The sequence below is a fragment of the Ascaphus truei genome, chromosome 3, assembly GCF_040206685.1.
Source record: "Ascaphus truei isolate aAscTru1 chromosome 3, aAscTru1.hap1, whole genome shotgun sequence".
Lineage (NCBI taxonomy): Eukaryota > Metazoa > Chordata > Amphibia > Anura > Ascaphidae > Ascaphus > Ascaphus truei.
Window position 1 is genome coordinate 363,573,932 of NC_134485.1, and position 18,818 is coordinate 363,592,749.

The 18,818-nt window shown below is 41.1% G+C and overlaps 1 protein-coding gene across 9 annotated transcripts in view; it reads right to left on the bottom strand.

Annotated features, from left to right (window-relative positions):
- NBEA (neurobeachin) overlaps positions 1-18,818 on the bottom strand; it is a 714,827-nt gene that overhangs the window by 240,100 nt on the left and 455,909 nt on the right. The gene's annotated exons all lie outside the window — the stretch shown is intronic.

The following is an 18,818-nucleotide window of genomic DNA, read 5'->3' on the forward strand; positions in this document are numbered from 1 at the left end:
GTTTAACAGAGAACTTGCATTCACAGAGGTCCCAGCTCTTGGTACATATATAAGAAATATATTTATTTCCAAATATGATACTCAAATATTTTACATCATATGTATTACTGACTTTGGACACATCTTCCACATCTGTAGCTCCTCTTTGCGGTCTAGTGAATGCCTGGGTGTGTGAAATCACTATGTACCGATACAAACATATCGGACAGATTGCGATACAGCCCAAATACGATTTTTTTTCAGGGAAAATTACATTAAAAAAAATAAAGTATTCCTTATTTTAATGGTACTAACATACAGAAGCTACAGCATGTACGAGACCCCTAAAAAGGACGTTTTTGTATCAAATGTGAAACAGGCTCTTCTAGCAGTGCCAAGAAAAAGCTTGTGTATCATGCAAGTTATTTTTATGCAGATTGTGTCAGAGAAATGTACACCTAGTGCATCTTTGCAATTTGTTATGGTTTAGGGGCATTGGTGTTCAACTCCAGGCCTCAAGCCCTCCCCCCCCCCCCCAACAGGTCAGGTTTTCAGGATATCCCTGCTTCAGCACAGGTAGCTCAATCAGTCCCTGCTTCAGCAAAGGTGGCCTCTGATGGTGCCACCTGTGCTGAAGCTGGGATATCCTGAAAACCTGACCGGTTGGGGGGGGGGGCGGGGGGGAGGCTTGAGGACTGGAGTTTAGCACCTCCGGTTTAGGGGGTATAAAATGAGACTTAAAGATTAATACAACACTGTTTGGAAGCACCTTCATATTAGCTGGAGGGCTTTGTATCTTGTATCAGCATCAAGGGGCAATGTAAGGCTAAGGCCCCGCTCCCTCCGTCAGCGCGCCAGCACTGCAGACAGGCGGGGCGCTGACAGACACAGACCGCGATATGCGGTCTGTAGGGAGCGGGAGCCGGAGTGGGAGGGAGGGGGGCGTGGTTTAAGCGGGGGGGCATGGTTTAAGCGGAGGGACCCGCCACCCCCCCCCCCTCCACGGGCTCGGGCTCGGGCTGCAGCAGGGAGCTGCTGCGGGCCGCCCTAGGTGTGTGATCGGCTGGGCTTGTACAGACAGCACTGGGAGAGGGACACTATATCCGGCTGCAGCAGGAGACTAACTCACACACTGACACTCATGCACTCACACACACACACACACACACACAGGCAGGCACACACATACACAAACAAACACAGACAGGCACACACATACACACACACAGGCACACATACACACACACACACACACAGGCACACATACACACACCGGCACACACACAGGCACGCTGCTTTCCCTCCACACTCTCCTCCCCGCTCCCCGAAGCCTTCCCTCCTCCCGAAGCCTCCCCTCCTCATTGGCTCACAGCCACACCACGTGACGCGTCGACGCTAGGAATTACAATTCTCTTGAATCCCCTAGCGGCTGACGCGTCACAGCGTGTAGTGAACTGTGCAGCCAGGGGGGACTGGGACCGGCTCGGGAGGATTCCCCTGCTGGTGGGGAAAGCTCGTGCAGCCGCCCGCGCCGCCGGGCGCAGCGGGTCCCAGGCCTAAGGCTGAGTCCATGCTCCCTGCTTGCTCGCTGAGGCGCGCTGAGGCTCAGGGAAAGCGGGTGCTTTCCCTGGCCTTGTGGTTGCTTACCGCACGCGCCGTCAGCGGGCCTTCAGGGGGCGGGCCGGGGGCGAACCAGCTCCGTGACCGGCCTGTCCCGCCGGCAAGCGGGGGAATGTTAAATTCCCCTAAGACCTGCGCTTCCGCAAGCACGCGGAAGCGCAGGTGAGCCCCTACTAAAGCCGCTCTAAAGGCGGCTGTAGGGGCTCAGTGCTGAGCGGAAGCGCGCCTCAGCGCGCTTCCGCCAGCAAGCAAGTAACATGGCCGAGGCCTAATGCAGCACAGGACAATGGTAACCTACTGTACTTCATTGTAAATTCTATATACGCTGAAGCAGCCTTTTGGTACGTTTCGCAGCAAAAATTCCCATTAACTTTAATGGGGATTTTCACCCGAAAATAGCCCGGAAGGCTGCTGCTGCGTATATAGAATTACCCCTTTGGCTGAATAGGCTTCTAATTATGTAAACGTGCTTTTATCTTTCTTCAACTCCCCTGTTTTGTACCAAATGAATGAATTTATTCAGTATGTTAGAGGACATCTCTTACTAGCAAATGGTTTCCATACAAATAAAATGGGAACAGTATAGAATGCTACAGAATGAATTGGAGAATCTACAACTCCATGATACAACAGCGAAGCACAAACTGGTGAAATGTATGTATATATGTATATCTTTTTATATATATTTATATAGTGCCATTAATGTACATAGCGCTTTACTGCTGTAATGCACGTGACATAATAATATAAATAACAAAAAATTCAAATAACACATAATGGGAAGAAGCGCTTCAGACATAAAGGTAACTTTAGGAAAGGGAGTCCGTGCCCCGGGGAATGTGCCCCTCAGTGAGAGGGTGCCTGCAAGCTTTTATATAGCAAGCCCCAGGCACTGAAGAAGTTAAAATATACATTAACCTTTGCTGCCGTGCCTCAGTGAAAGCAATTATATGGCATTTCCAAAGGTTAATCTAATTTCTTCAATTGAGGTGATCAATATGAAACACAGGATTGAATTGGATTTAAAAGACATTAACCCATTTAACGTGAAAGAGCAGAAACCCTAAGCCCACCTGCGTGGGATCGGATACTCCACAGGGGCGCTTAGTGAATCCCGCACACAGAGTTCTCACATTATTTCATCAAGACATTTCTGGGAAAACTAAGCAAAATCATGTAGCTGGAACAACAAGTTTATTTTATCAGTTTGTTTGGGGGCAAACACCTGTCCATATTAACGATGACCACTATAACAAGATGCTTTTTTCACATCGCCCTTTACCACCTTCCTGCTTTTTAATAACCTACACTCTTTGTTTGAACTAGTGCACGGAGTTAGGATTATAATTGTTCTGTGCTAATAGCTGCCGTTCAATCCAGCAACATATAATTGAATTGCAATAAAGTGAAAGCATCCAGTCATGTAACACGGTCATACAATTATTCTAACAATTATTTAAAAGGAGCATTCCATGCCTTTTTTAAAAAAAAAATATATATTTTTTTTTTGTAAATATGGGAATGAAGCAGGGGGTCCCCGGATCTGAAACCCATTAATTTAAGCTCTGGGGACCCCCTGCTTCCAGAGATACTTGCCTCTGAAGGGGGTGCCGGTATCTCCTGCAGTTTTCTGTAGTTTAAAGCTCCCACGTCCCATGGGCCAATAGGAAGCCGCACCGAGTGACGTCACGGATTCCTATTGGCCCGCGGGAGCTTTGAAAAGGGCATTATGTGAACCTTGGAGTAATTATCAGCAACTACTACGTAGATAAGTATCTCTGGAAGTAGGGGGTCCCCAGGGGTGAAATTAAAGGAGCTCGCTCCGGAGAGCCCATGTTTCAAACCTGTATTTAACAAAACCCAGAAAAAACATGGATTGCCGCTTTAAGGCATGTTTCCAATTTAAGATCCAAAAGCTGGACTCAAAATAGAGAGAGAATGACCAATTTCGTAAAGTACACTTTGATTAGTATACCTCGTAAAACACGCATCATATACAACACGTGGAGACATTCATGAATACACCTAAGATACCTGGGAAATACACTACTCCTCCAATGGGCACGTCACTAAATAGAGCGTCTTTGTCTCGAGAGATCGAGAATTTGTGGATAACAGGTGAAGTTAAAATGTGAGCAAGTTCACAGATCTCTACTTGATCATCATTCCCCACCTTTTAACGTCTGTGCACAAATTCTCTATAGTACTCCATGCTTGTCTGGAACCATCTAAAAATCAGCAGCAGTTATCAGGGCCAAATTCTATACCAGATGTTAGAAAATCATAATGATGAACCCAAGTATAAAAAGGATGGCCTGTTAAACGTGATATTCTCTACCTAATAGAATAGCTGTAAGAAGTCACCTCCCCTCTCAAGAACCTAATAAGATAAATGTAGTTAAAAAAAATAAAAATCGCTTCTGATTCACTGCAAATGTAAATGATATTTGTACAAATATAATTTACATTTGCATTGAATCAGATGCCATTTTGTTTTCTATTAAAAAAATGCCATGTCAGAAAGAACAATACCTATACCCTCAAAATAAAAGAACAAATCACCAAAATGACAATTTCATTAAAAAAAAATATATATATATACACATCTATGTATGTATTTCAATACAATTTATAAACTTGTTTTAAATGCTCTGCTTTGCCATAGAGACCTGCAAACTGAGTTACGTATAGTATAGTGTCAATGTAACAAAATGAAGATCAACAATAGAAAATGTAAAGATGTGTTTACTTAGCAGGCAGATATTTTAGATACTGATGATAGTAATGTCATTTATCAGATGAAACACTTATCTGTAACCACCTAATAGGTGACTTTCTTTTGAACAGATTGTACATTTTGGAAGTTAACACAGTACAGCAATCATTATTTGCGCTAGTATACAGTAAGCAAGAAAATCCGACATAAAGCCAGACTACTCGATGTAAATGTATGTAATACTTTTCTCTCAACTGTTTTTGATTACATTTAGGTCCATCAGCGAAAAACCACAAGCTAGCCTATCTAAGTGTTCTGGATTTGTAAGGTTGAACATTTTCCTGAACGAACACCAATTGTCTCAATAAAGTAGTATTTTATAGCAAAATCTATTCACACAAAAGTGAAGGAGAGTGTGGAGAACCTCTATCCATCTATATACAGTCTTAAATGCATCCAATTAAATCACCATTAGTCACTCTGCTGACCTGACTAGTGTATGCATTATTAAAGATCAGTCAGTAAACCAAGACAGCAATTTACATTTGTGGTATTTGTACTTTTTAAACATTTTTTAAAAAAAATCTCTACTGTCCTCATGCTGTTAAAGATCATAACTTAGTTACAGTTCATATGCTATAGATGCACATGTACAGAGCTGTAAGTAGTGCATATCGCAGCTATCATTCCTCTGATATTATCCTCACCACCCATCCCCACTGGCAATGATTCCAAGGTTTAATCAGCAGCTGGAGAGATGGCTACAATTCTGCCTCTTGTTAACACATCTTCCCCTTTTCTTTCTTGTAGCATTAACCCATCCTAATATTTCTGGCACAGTAAGTCAGCGCTTCATCAGTGCAGTGTACAAAGAATACACAAAGCACGGCAATGTGGACTCTGAGAACTGAAGCAGTTAACACAAACATCTTGCTGTTTCCTTTACAGCAAGACACAACAGTGTAAACGTACAATGGTAACTGCACCTCTTCTGTTCTTACTGTGTAAAATAAACATCTACAGAAGGTGCTCATAAACATTAAAAGCAGCCTCACACTCAAATGCTACAATTAACTGCCAACATGTAAACGGTCAGGACAATATAATGTAAAATCAATTTCTAATAAGGCCTAAAACTTGGTCTTTCAAATGTGGTACTGTTAAGCAATGTAGCCTCCATCGTTTTTCATTTCTAGTGCACGCTTGCTGCGTGCATTACAAGGCCCTCAAGCTCCAAAGGGTCTGAGCAGGCAGTGAAGACAGATACTACGCTTTGTCTCGTCACTTAAAAATGCCAAACTAGAAATAGACTTTTCTCGAGTGCACGCATCACAGACAACTTCACAATACAAAGCCCCTGGGAATCTGTGGCCTACTGCACATTATTGACCAAAGAAAAGAACGCAATACAAAATGCAGCCACTGAGAAACACTGCTCAGCGCAAGCTCAGTGTTGCAGATTTTTTTGTCTAACACTCGGCCTATATTTAAGGAACATTTGTATTTTCTGAATGGACAAAACACCGTCAATTCCATGTGTCCAACAGAGAATAATTGATGATTTCACCATAGTACAATCTCCTGATGTAGAATTCCGTTAAAAAAAAAACCCACAAGATATAGCAGTTACAACAACATATAGGCCAGACCCAATTTAACATGTTCTCATTTTTTAACGATTTGTTGAACATGTCCTGAGTAAAAGAAGTCCTTGAAAATCTGCAGGTGACTTTACAACAGTCTAACAAAAAGACAGTTGTTAAGTTGGGGAAAACAAACACAGCAGCCCTGTTTTGATTCAGAGTTTCGGAGTCAGCGTGTGCACTTCCGGTACACAGGTTTTTGCCTTCCTCTGACTCACAATAGTAGGACGGTGTATGAACACAAGACTTCATACTAATGGGTAATATTTGCTACCTAAACGGACATGCTCAATTTAGACTGACGGTAGATATAACCACGAGGAACACGGAGGTAAATACATTCGATATTGGGCATAACAGATGGTTTTTCTTTGTTGTTGTTTTACATATCTCCTGAAATGTGTGTTTAATTCTGAAATTTTTATTGAAGAATATGATGAGGATGAAAAGGTAGACATTTTGGCATTCCTAAATTATATATATATATTTTTTAACTGACGGTCATTGATAGTTTGAATTAATTTTCCAGAACTAATGAACTCCATGATGCACCTTTTAAATGAACAGCTTGCATCATGCACTGGGCAAATTAAATTTCTATTTTCAGCAAATAAATGAGAGCCTGCAACAATGCAGATAGTGGAACTGAGACTAAGTGGCTCAACGGTTATATAGATCTATAGATACAGATATTATTTTTATATTGTTGGTAAAAGAAAATAGAAAGCTGGACACTGTAGATCATAGACGAAAGGTAAAATGTGTTTTAAAACAATATATCAGTGTATTTATGACAAATGCAATGCATATTTAAAAACCTTTACGTTATGAGGGCTGGCACGCCATGGGCACCTTACGACGTACTGGGCATGTCATTGCATTCATCCTCATTTTCTAGTGGGGATCGAAGCGATGAACGGGATCCGAATGGAAGCAAAGCTCCATCCACTTCCATTCCCATCATTGGGGGGTGGGGGAGGCCCTACTCGTGACCACTACACGCAGCTATCATGTGGTCACAATGCCTATTGACCGCTGGCATTAGAGTGCTGCTGGTCTTCTGGCATTGGAAGGCAATATTAATGACTACATGGATGATGATGATGATGATGATGATGATGATGATGATGATGATGATGATGATGATGATGATGATGATGATGATGATGATGATGATGATTTCAGTTGACTGTTAATGGTGCAGACCCACAAAGCACCAAATGGAGCGAGAAACAGTCACATGCTTAATAAATTCAAACTGGGGGATTGATATATTAAAATAAAGGATAGGATGATTTTCAATCTGGCGTACAATGATAAGATAATTACATATTACATTTATGTGTGTCCAATCCTTGTCTGAGCATCAGAAAGTTAAGCATGGCAAAACAAGAGAAAGGAGCAATACAACTTGCTTTAAACTACAAGTTACAATATCTACAAACATTCCCATGATAAACCCCCTCAATTGTTCTTTACAAAATGCTTACTCTTGTACTATTTTCCCAGACACGTCAATCCCCTGCAGCCCTTTTAACCCATTAAAACAGTTGGTCCTACTTTGGACAGCACCTTTAAAAATGTAACTTTTGCTTTCCTACAAACCCACAACACCTGCTAAGAGGAACCTGCAAGATTACATCAAATTCCTTGTCAAATCGACACAAACAAATATACTGTGCACTACAGGAAGAATAATTACAGCTACTGCAATTATTGTCAATAAATACAAGAGACAGAGCTACAGTTTACAGTAGGTTTTTTTGAGGAAAGAATGATACGATTTGTAAAGCAATTATTTTGTATCGATTGTAAAGTTAATCATTACTTAAAAGCTGCATCTCACATAACAATAAGTCTTACAAAGACTTGTGACAAGAAAGAAACGCTGCTAATTTGGGCTCTAAAGCAGTTTTATCAATTTTATAATTCAATTAAAATTTATAACAAATAAACAAAGCTTGTGATGTCTGCAGAGCCACAGGCTATAAGAGTCGTCACATCATCAAAGCAGCTTGGAACGGGCAGTAGTTGCCTCAGACTGAAATCCAAAATGGCCATTTGCACATGTTGCCAACACTCTACTGCCTGTGTATAGGGAAAACTGGCTTACTGTCATTTTCTTTTCTTTTAGCCCGATCACAGCAATGCCGTGTGTGTAACTAACCCCACATGCTTTATTGTAGGGCCAATCAATTTTGCAGGTAATCTCGCGAAAAATCCTGTACGGTCTTAGTTTCTTCTTCCCCTTAGTGTTTATTCCAAAGCAATTTATAGGCTACAATGATCCCAGAAATATGAAGACAAGAAGGATAGCAGGTTTTGTAGAACTGTCAGAGTGTGATACCCATAGCACACAGTTTTCAAAAGCACAATGCTAAAAAGTTTATTATTTCTAGAACTGCCTTTTGCGTATCTACTTGAATACCTCCAGATGTAGGGATAGTTCTCCTGGTTGAATACAGACAGTGCTGAGGTAGTCTGTCAGCTTCTTTGGTTTTCCTGGAATATGGATTGCAGATATTAAAGTGACATTCCTTCCTGCCCAAGATAGACTCCTCCTTATTGGATTCCACAACTGAAAAAGCTTTGTTCCTCCTTAATTATTTAAATATGCCGCTATTGCATTGTCCATTTATATTAGGATACGCTTTCTTTGGAAATGATCCTTACATGTTTCTAATGCTTTCACAAAGGCTACCTTATATATTCCCATATATGAATCGCTCCGAACGATTCTGCACCTAACATTCCTACATACGAGCGCCCCGAACTCGTAAACTCACATTTGTTGTCAGCACTGAATATACAGTATGAGGGGAGACGACTGCTGATCTTGAGATATTTATTTCGAATCTTCCCAACAATCTAGTCTGCTTTTGGTTTGTAACAAAATTTCTATAGTATAGTCAATGACTGGATGTTTGCCCCAGCGCATAAATACCTCACCCTTTCAAGCTAGTTCCTGTGGAAGCTGGCTCAATGTACTGCTGCGCTGACGTTTGCAATACATTCATGTAATCTCATGCAGTAGTCCTTAATGTTCTTCTTCATCTTTGCACCTCTAGCTGTAATTTTTGTTATTTCTCTAGTGGATTTATTTTGTATCGAACTATAGGTGTCAAAATCCTATCTGTTGGGGTGGAGTCAGCAGACTCGCTCTCCAGTTTATTAACCAACCGTGCTGAACGAACACCAGAATTACTTTTGATAGACCTTTCTTTACCTGAAAATATGGTAGCCTTTATTAGCTAGTCATCTAGACCAGGGGGGTGCAAACTTTTTTCCCTGCGCCCCCCTGCCGGCTGTCCCCTCACTCCCGCGCCCCCCCCCCCCAACCCCAACTTACCCTCGCTCCGGCGTAATGACGTCACGTTGCCATAGCATTACGCCGCCGGAGCCACGGGTAAGTATGGTTTACAGAGGCCCTGCAGCTCCCCCGGCACTTAATTTAAGTGCCTTCGGGAAGCGCGCGGGGCCTCTGTAAACCCCGCGTCCCCCGTCGGCAGTCTCGCGCCCCCCCTGGGGGTCGCACCCCACAGTTTGCGCACCGCTGATCTAGACAAGGGACAACACAAATACACTCTCTGTCTTAAGGCTGCTGTGGAAGTACTACCAGACTTTGTGAAAGTTCTTGGTATTGACCAAAGGTCAAAAAATCAGTGGTCTGAAGACAAATCTCAGAAATCTTATACTGTCTTGCAGATAGGAAAATGAAGGTAGGTGCCATTTAAGTAAATACAGAGCTCCTTATACTTCCTCCCAAACCTGGCCCTACTACCTCCTTCCATATTGCTATTGGAAATACGATCATTCACCCAGTAGCCCAAGCACGCTGCCTAGGGGTTACACTTGATTCCTCTCTCTCATTCTCCTCTCATATTCAAAATGTTTCTAAAACTTGTCGCTTTTTCCTCCGCAATATCACAAAGATACGCCCTTTCCTCTGTTACTCAACTGCTAAAACTCTGACTCAGGACCCCATTCTCTCACGTCTCGATTACTGTAACCTCCTGCTGTCCGGCCTTCCTGCCTCTCACCTGTCTCCCCTACAATCTATCCTAAACGCTGCTGCCAGAATCACTCTACTCTTTCCTAAATCTGTCTCCGCATCTCCCCTCCTGAAATCCCTCTCCTGGCTTCCGATTAAATCCCGTATCTCATACTCAATTCTCCTGCTCACTTTTAAAGCTTTACATACTTCTGCCCCTCCTTACATCTCAGCCCTAATTTCTCGCTATACACCATCCCGACTCTTGCGTTCTTCTCAAGGATGTCTTCTTTCTACCCCCTTTGTATCTAAAGCTCTCTCCCGCCTTAAACCTTTCTCACTTTCTGCCCCACACCTCTGGAATGCCCTTCCCCTCAATACCCGACTAGCCCCCTCGCTATCCACCTTTAAGACTCACCTTAAGACACATCTGCTTAAAGAAGCATATGAATAGCACTGGATAATCATTGACACATGATACATAAAGCTTAGCCCCCTGCAGACGCACTCACTAGAATTCCCTCCTACTGTCTCTGTACGTTCTCCCTACCTACCAATTAGATTGCAAGCTCCTCGGAGCAGGGACTCCTTCCTTAATGTTACTTTTACAGTATGTCTGAAGCACTTATTCCCATGATCTGTTATTTATATTATTTGTTATTTATATGATATGTATTACTACTGTGAAGCGCTATGTACATTTATGGCGCTATATAAATAAAGACATACAATACAATACAATTAAGTCCACTGAAGCCATGTCATCTCCTGACACCAATACATTGATTACTATAGTTCAATTTTTAAATGTAACTGTTGTAAAGCTGTTTACTTTAGATCCAACACTGCTCAGAATGATTGTTTATTGGAACCAAAAGCAGGTTGGAGTATGTCCTTTAGTTGCGATTTTGGAACGGTGTGGCAGGACGGCCTGTAGCCGAGGTCAGGGAATAGTCCACACGTATAGTTTCAGGATAAATAAAAACGTTCAGTGGCTTTATTTCTCCACAGTAACATAACATGCGGGTACACTGTCCCTTTAACAAAATAAATCCTGCTCCACTTTGGGAGAAAAACTGACTAATAACACAGCAGACCTATCTAGCAGGCTGGCTGGCTAAACCAGAACCAAACCATAAAGGTACTTTAAGCAGTCAGTAAACAAATGAATAATCCTTACTTTAGTTGAAGTAGTCTTTGGTGAAATCCCTCTGGCTAAGGGCTTACGCAGCAGTGTGCTTCTCTCTCTCTGGCAGCTACTGCCAGTCACATGATCCTTTATCTACCTTGCTGGCTCTCAGGTGTCAGCTAAAGAGTTCTGATTTCCTAACTTCCACCTGAGTTAACCCTTATGAGTGCTGGATGAAGCACTCAGACATATGTCTCCCAGGCGTAACTGATAGGAGTTGACTTCACTCTGTCACAAACGGCAATATTAGTTTTGGATAGAAGCTCTTGACTGCTTAAAAACTACTTTTGTTTTCCAATTTTGTGGCAGAAACCAGAACAGGAACTTCTGTGGAGGTTTTCTTTAGAAAATTATTATGCTTATATGTGTAGGGTAGAAAAATATGACATACCTGCACCGGCCACTGTGGGAGCCAGTGCAGGAAAGACTGGCTGCTGCAGAATGTTTTGAGAAGCAGAGATATCAATCATCGCCTTGCTTCCCGAAGTCACAGCACACAATGCTTTGCATAGAGCTATTCAAGGCTTTATAGGGCATTACTTCAGAAAGCAGAGCAGTGATGCTTCCAAAGATGTTCTTCCACAGCTGTGGCCTTTAATATGGTCTCAACCCTCACCCTCTTCAATTTTCCACTCATCCCGGACAAGTGGATTATTTCAGCCCTGTCTCTATTTCAGGTTGTCTTTGAGCAAATGTTGAAAAATTGTTAAATGTGGCTTCTAATAGGAAGGACTGCGTCCGAGATCTGATAATAGTCAGAAATGATGTCGTCTAGAAAAAGCTGATGTCATGACGTCAGTGATTGTACAGTTGCACTTCCTGACATCCTTCACTGATGCCTAAAGATACTCGCATAAATATAGGCCCCAGTAAAAAGCAGCAACCTTTAAGGCCACAGTAATAACAGCTGCTCCTGAATCCCTAGAAAACAAGGACCAACTCTCACACAGGAGGGAACCCGCGTGCCAAGCAAACCTCCAATGGCAGAGAAATGGAGGGGAAAAAACAACAAATAACAAGGTAATGATCTTACCAGGGGGTAGAACCAACAAACAATAAAGATAAGATGAAACTGCAAACCTCTCAGGATATTCCAGGGGAGGTGCTAGAAAAGTGACTAGTCTTACTGTTCTGGCCCCTGTATCATTTTCTCCCCGTTCTATGGCTGCTGCCACTCCTCAGTGTATTTGTTGTTACAAATGTAAGGCTGCGCTTATAGTGCCGGCGACAGCGACGCAACGTCGTGTCAAAACAAATGCATTGCTGCTGTTGCGTGCGCTTATAATAAGCGCGATGCAATGGCTTGGCTGCGATAACTGGAAGTCATCTCAATTTGATTTTTCCAGCGACCGCAGCCTGGCGTCACCGTCGCCGGCACTATAAGCGTAGCATAACACCCTTTCCTCCCTGTCTCAGACTGTTGCCTAGCAACTCACAGGCCTGGTTTGCTTTCTTCCAGGACCCCTGGCCCTTGAGTTCTCCCTGCCGTATTTCCTGCATGTCAGGTCATAACCCCTTCCTTTTCAAGCCAGCAGCCATTGTGAGTAGCCACCCCTCTCGTTGTTTTCCCAGGACAAAGCATTGCTTTTTCACCTTCCTTTCACAAATGCCACCACCGAGTTATCTTATACTTCTGTTTACCCCCTCCGATAAAGTAACTTAAGAAGGACTCTGTGTACATTTAAAGGGGATGAGTTTAACTGCCTGATCCTACTCAGTAGCTACAGTGAGCCTGGGCCAGAACACTTACAATAAAGGGATGGTGCGAATTACCCATGGTACACAGCAGGGCCGAATTAAGACCTTTAGAGGCCGTAAGCACTGAAAAGATTACGGTGCCCCCTATATGTAATTTTAAATAAAAACAATACTAAACCATAAAATAAAATTGTATTTTTTGAAATGACAAAACTTATATGTACAGTATGCTGAAATTAAAATAGCTCTTTTTTTTTTTTTTTACAATTTCAATAAAAACTGCTTAATTTTTGATTTACCAAAGTATTCATACATATGAGAATTGGGAGCCACGCTTGCATTGCGTTATAAGCGGATTCGCGTTGTAACGGATCGCGTTATAACGTGGTTGAGCTGTACTTACATTTGCTTTGAAAATAATTGCAGTATTGAAAATTAGACAAAAGTTTTGTACATACCAAATACTGAATTTTGAAACAAAGTTGAAACAAACAAATTTGCAACACATTCTTAATAAAGGGATTTTAACATTTCTATGGCTCACGCCGGCCAAAATCCTACCAAAATGGGATTAAGCGCAAAATGTGGGGGTTACGCAAAGCCATGATTGACCGCGTATTTGGGATGCAGCAACGAGCCAGAGGAGTAACATATAAAATGGCCTCGGTCCTGACATCTAACGGTGAAAATGAGAGTATTAGAAATGGCAGATGTTGCCACTAATGTGACCTACAAATCGCGCTTAATATTCGAATAAAAAATGCTCAACTTTTTTGCATGGTGGTCCAAAGTTGTCCACAAAGGGCCAATGTTACCACAGTTTTCGGTATATATTATATATAAGAAAAATAAATAAATAAATGAATCAAGTATATAAACTTCAGAAAATTATATAAATAATTAAACATACATTTATTGCAACACACGACAGGATCTGTTTTCCTCACATTATTTCGATCTACGTTAGTAGTACACCCCCCCGGTTTACAGTAGGTGGGGATAAGTTATAAAAGAGAAAAATGGGGAAAGATTATATAGTGGAGTGTAAGAAAATCCAACAAAGTTTTAATTTTTCCCATGGTGACTACTTTGATGCTTTTTTTTGAAATATCAAATTCCTTCAAAGAAAATCCTAATTTTGTCGTGGTCCCCTGCATTGCTCGTGCCTTAAGTACGTGCTTAGTCTGCCTACTGGGTAATCCAGCCCTGGTACACAGCTGTCAAAGGGAAATATACTCAAAGTCCGCTCAAATGGCCCCCTCCCCCCACCCGGCATTATCCGTTTCCTTACAATCTACCAGGCTTTCTATCCACAGAATTTGGCGCAGTCTTGAACAGAAAATGAAAAATGAAAAGTATCACATTTTAGCCCATTCTCGTTTCTGAACCAAATAGACATGTAGAAATGAGTGTTTTAATGTAATGCTAAATTCACCTATAACTATGGGGTACAGGCATCAAGTGCCAGTATGGGTTATCGCAGCCGTTCTGGCGTTCATTCTTCAATTTTAAAATAATAAAATTGTTAAAACTACTTTCATTAAAACCTGCGTGGTTCTGCTATTTAACATGGAAATTGCACTGTAACTCTGCACTGAGCATTTCTTCAAATCTGTTTATGAAGGGGATACAAATATTGGATGTTACATTTTGTTGCCACTGTCAAAATATTGTTTGATAGGATTGTAGTTGAATTCTGGTCTTTATTACCTTTCTTGTAGATAATCTGAGAAGTGTTTCCGAATGAACGGTGGAAGCACTTTTGGCTTTAGTCATGGACACATTACTTTATACTATTTGGTTAATTTGCATACTGTTGAGATTTATTTAAGGAGCTTGGTTATGCACAGTGCTCTCTGCCCAAATATCTGCCAGTGGTAAGGATGACGGGAGGCATCCACAAACTACTGTCTACTAATACAACGCACTAACCAGTCTGAGAATGGCAGAATCAAAATCCCCCTGGATTTTCTTTGCGAGACCATACTTATGGGAATTGTTCACAGTCTGCAAAACTCCAACCCTAATCATAAATGTTTAACAAGTTTGTTTTTGCAAATACAGCTTCCTATAATTTCTGTATGTACCCATTATTTACAGAATAGCAAAGTTTCATACATTTATAAAAAATACTATATAGTGTTGGAACAATTCAGAAAACTAGCAGTCATTTTTTGACCCTCTTTAATATTGCCTTAGATAAGATATATACAGTATGTATTCAGTAACTCCACTGAATGCCTGGGGTGTACTTTCTACTTGTATTTCCACTCACTCAATTTTATATGCTACTAGAAAGGTAGTGTCGGTTTATAAAACTACGTTTATGATAACAGAAGTTTATTTAATTTTATTGATCCATAATACATTTGTTTTTTTCATCGACACCATTTGCAAAAAGGAAAGCTATTTACTTATATCGTATTCAATCAAAACAACAAGTGAGTGGGCTGGCAAGGGTAAAAGTATATCTTTGAATAAAATAAATATATATACATGGACGGATTAAAACACAATACAGTTTGTCTTTGCACATCATATTTAACTACATTTTATTACCTTTAGTTATATAGATCTTTCAATAGAAACGTTTAACTATTTAAAACTATGATACACTACATTGTATTTATCTTTCACACTTTATTTTATCTTCTTTTTAGTACCACAAAGGAATTTGTTTCCTCAAAGTTTGATAGATGGAGGTAAAAATATAGAAACCATATTAAACAAATTCTAAACATACTGATGTGCAATAATGAGGGCTTTTAATCTACAGTAGTTGATAGCTGGTTTTGTTACAGAAAAGCAAACACAAGCCTATAACAAAGGAAGGTAAAATAAGACCATGTTTATCTACAAGGTAAACATTTAGTGTATCGACAGTACTAACCATATATTCTATTTTTGCTTGGATATAAATAAGAAAAATCACATTCTGGCTGACACTTTCCTGAAACCTCTTTTCAGCGGGGTTCGGTAGGAAATTTCTACATTTTTCAGGGAAATATTCCCCCACAGAAATATGTAGAGATGGCAAGTAAGACCACTTGACATTATGCTGACATGGTCTTCCTCCGTTGGCCTTTACATACTTCAAACACTAATAGAGAAACCATGTAAGGACAGACCGTTGTGGGGTGGAGGGGAGTGAGCCTGGGCATCACACAAAATAAACATGTCCGGGTGTGACAATCTGCACATTAGGAATATTAACATTTAACATTATCTACGGAGAAGTTTGGGCCATAAAACGCTAGGCTGGCTTCAAATTACTGACCACAAGCAATCAATCTACCTGGAATCATTACTCATTAGCAGGATCTATTGTTTCCCTCTAGTTTGTGTGTCGCAGGCGGACCAAGAGAAGAAAAATGCAAAAAAGTGGAGCAAACTGCATAATATATGAAGCAGTGATTTACCACTGTCGCTAAAATGACACCGACAAATAGGTCTAGACACATCCTGGTAATCCATGAAAAAGCTTCCAAATGCCAAAGGTTTTTTTTCTGTGTTGTAATATAGGATGATCATATCAGCATAAAACCAGTGGTTGTTATAACTGGCAAGCAACTCAGTGGTTAGAATAAAAAGAAGACACAGCGCACAACGCTCATAGTGCATTAAAATATATATAGTGTGATACAAATAAAGGTGAGTATTAGGCGTACATTTAAATAAGAAAAACAGGCATTGGAGGGTTATTGTTACCGATACACCACTCGGGACGACAGTGGAGAAGTCTTCATTGTGTAGACACACCACTCCTGGCGTCACGGTCACTTGCACCCAGACTGGGTCTTGACTGGTAACCAGCTCCTGTTGTAGATAGCAGTTCAGCAGGGCTCACAATACACGCAATGTCCTCAGATAGGGCAATCTTTGCAGCAACACAAACCACGCTGTCCTTCACTCCGTCCGGTACTTCCGTGTTGGTGACGTCACTCGGGAGCGTCAGCGCGTCGTAGCCCTTCCGGATAGCGTTATGGCCCGCAGGAGGATGTTATATAGTCCAAGAGTCCAAAAAGTTCTCAGAGCAGCTAGAGTTCTATTATCCAACGCGTTTCGAGACAGCAAGGTCTCTTCATCAGACCTAGCTGTCTCGAAACGCGTTGGATAATAGAACTCTAGCTGCTCTGAGAACTTTTTGGACTCTTGGACTATATAACATCCTCCTGCGGGCCATAACGCTGTCCGGAAGGGCTACGACGCGCTGACGCTCCCGAGTGACGTCACCAACACGGAAGTACCGGACGGAGTGAAGGACAGCGTGGTTTGTGTTGCTGCAAAGATTGCCCTATCTGAGGACATTGCGTGTATTGTGAGCCCTGCTGAACTGCTATCTACAACAGGAGCTGGTTACCAGTCAAGACCCAGTCTGGGTGCAAGTGACCGTGACGCCAGGAGTGGTGTGTCTACACACTGAAGACTTCTCCACTGTCGTCCCGAGTGGTGTATGGGTAACAATAACCCTCCAATGCCTGTTTTTCTTATTTAAATGTACGCCTAATACTCACCTTTATTTGTATCACACTATATATATTTTAATGCACTATGAGCGTTGTGCGCTGTGTCTTCTTTTTATTCTGTCTCCTCTAGGGGTTATTTGAGCTATCCCCTGTGTCGCAGCTGCAGACGCTCTCTCCAATTTTACAAAGGTCACAATATTTACTCTAGTATATCACTTTATCACGTATATATTGTTTGTTGTTGCGCACTTTATATTCACTTCTGTTAACTCAGTGGTTACTCTCCCAACTCGGAATGGATCTGCGAAGCACTGAATCTTTCTCAAGACAACGCAGGCACGTACAGCCTTAAAGAGTGAGTATTGTAACATATTACTTCGTTGTCTGCCAAATTCTCATACGATGCCACATAAACCTATGCAAACTGAAACATCCAAATGGTTTATCCATTAACCATGTTTACTCATGCAATGCCAATACTTTACAATCTTTGCCTATTGTTGAAAGAATTACATTTAAGCCTTCATCAAATAAACATTCACTGCCTTATAATACTTGTCGTTGCCGTTCGAACCAGGCAGTTTCATGGAATCAGAAAAAACACACAAGGAGCGCAATGAGAGAGCGAATCAACACAAAATTCCATTTCTATGAATATTTAAAAAAAGTTTAAAACTTACATGTACAAAATCATTATTCATCAATATAATGCAGTCATCATCCCAAATAAGAGGGAATCAACCAGCAAAATAATCTTGGACACGGAATCAACTTCTCTTGGGCAGATAAAGATTCTGAGAAACTTGTAGACGAAACTTTTAGTATAACAGCAGTTAATTATATGGAAGGCAAAGAAATGCTCCTTGATAATAAATCTTAGCTTTGTGTTCAGTCAACTAATGTCTGGATTATATTTTGGCGGTATTGGTTGTACTGATTGCATATTTTGTTAAGTACGTTTGTTACATTTCCTTTAAATATATTAATAATAATAGTAATACTAATAATATGAGCTAACTGTACACAAATTATTATTTATTTGGGCTCCCTCAAATACAATTTTTTTTGCAACATAGCGGGACAGTGAAGTGGTTTTGCGTAACAAGCATACAGTAGTCAGTCCAGCAAACACCTCACCCTAATGTTAGATTCTCCGGTGGGACAGATCAAATCAGTGAGAGGTCAAATACACGTGTGCATGGCAAAATATAGGCCTGGTTGGCTGCTCATGTAGCACAGAAGGGGTTACAACATTCCCTATTCTTCAGTAATGGCACTTTATATCCATAGCGGATCAATTTCATGCAAACAAATTTCACTATTCCAATCACCTGTAAAATTGGCCAATGTATTTTTTGGCAACATATAGCAGGTTTCCCATATTTATTCTTAATTGACGGCACATCAGACCTTAGGCTGTTGGGTTTCTGGCACTTCTGGCAGAAGAAGAGAGTTTTTCAGGTACAGATAGGAGACTACTCACCATAATTTTTTGAATTTACTTTTCAAATATGTT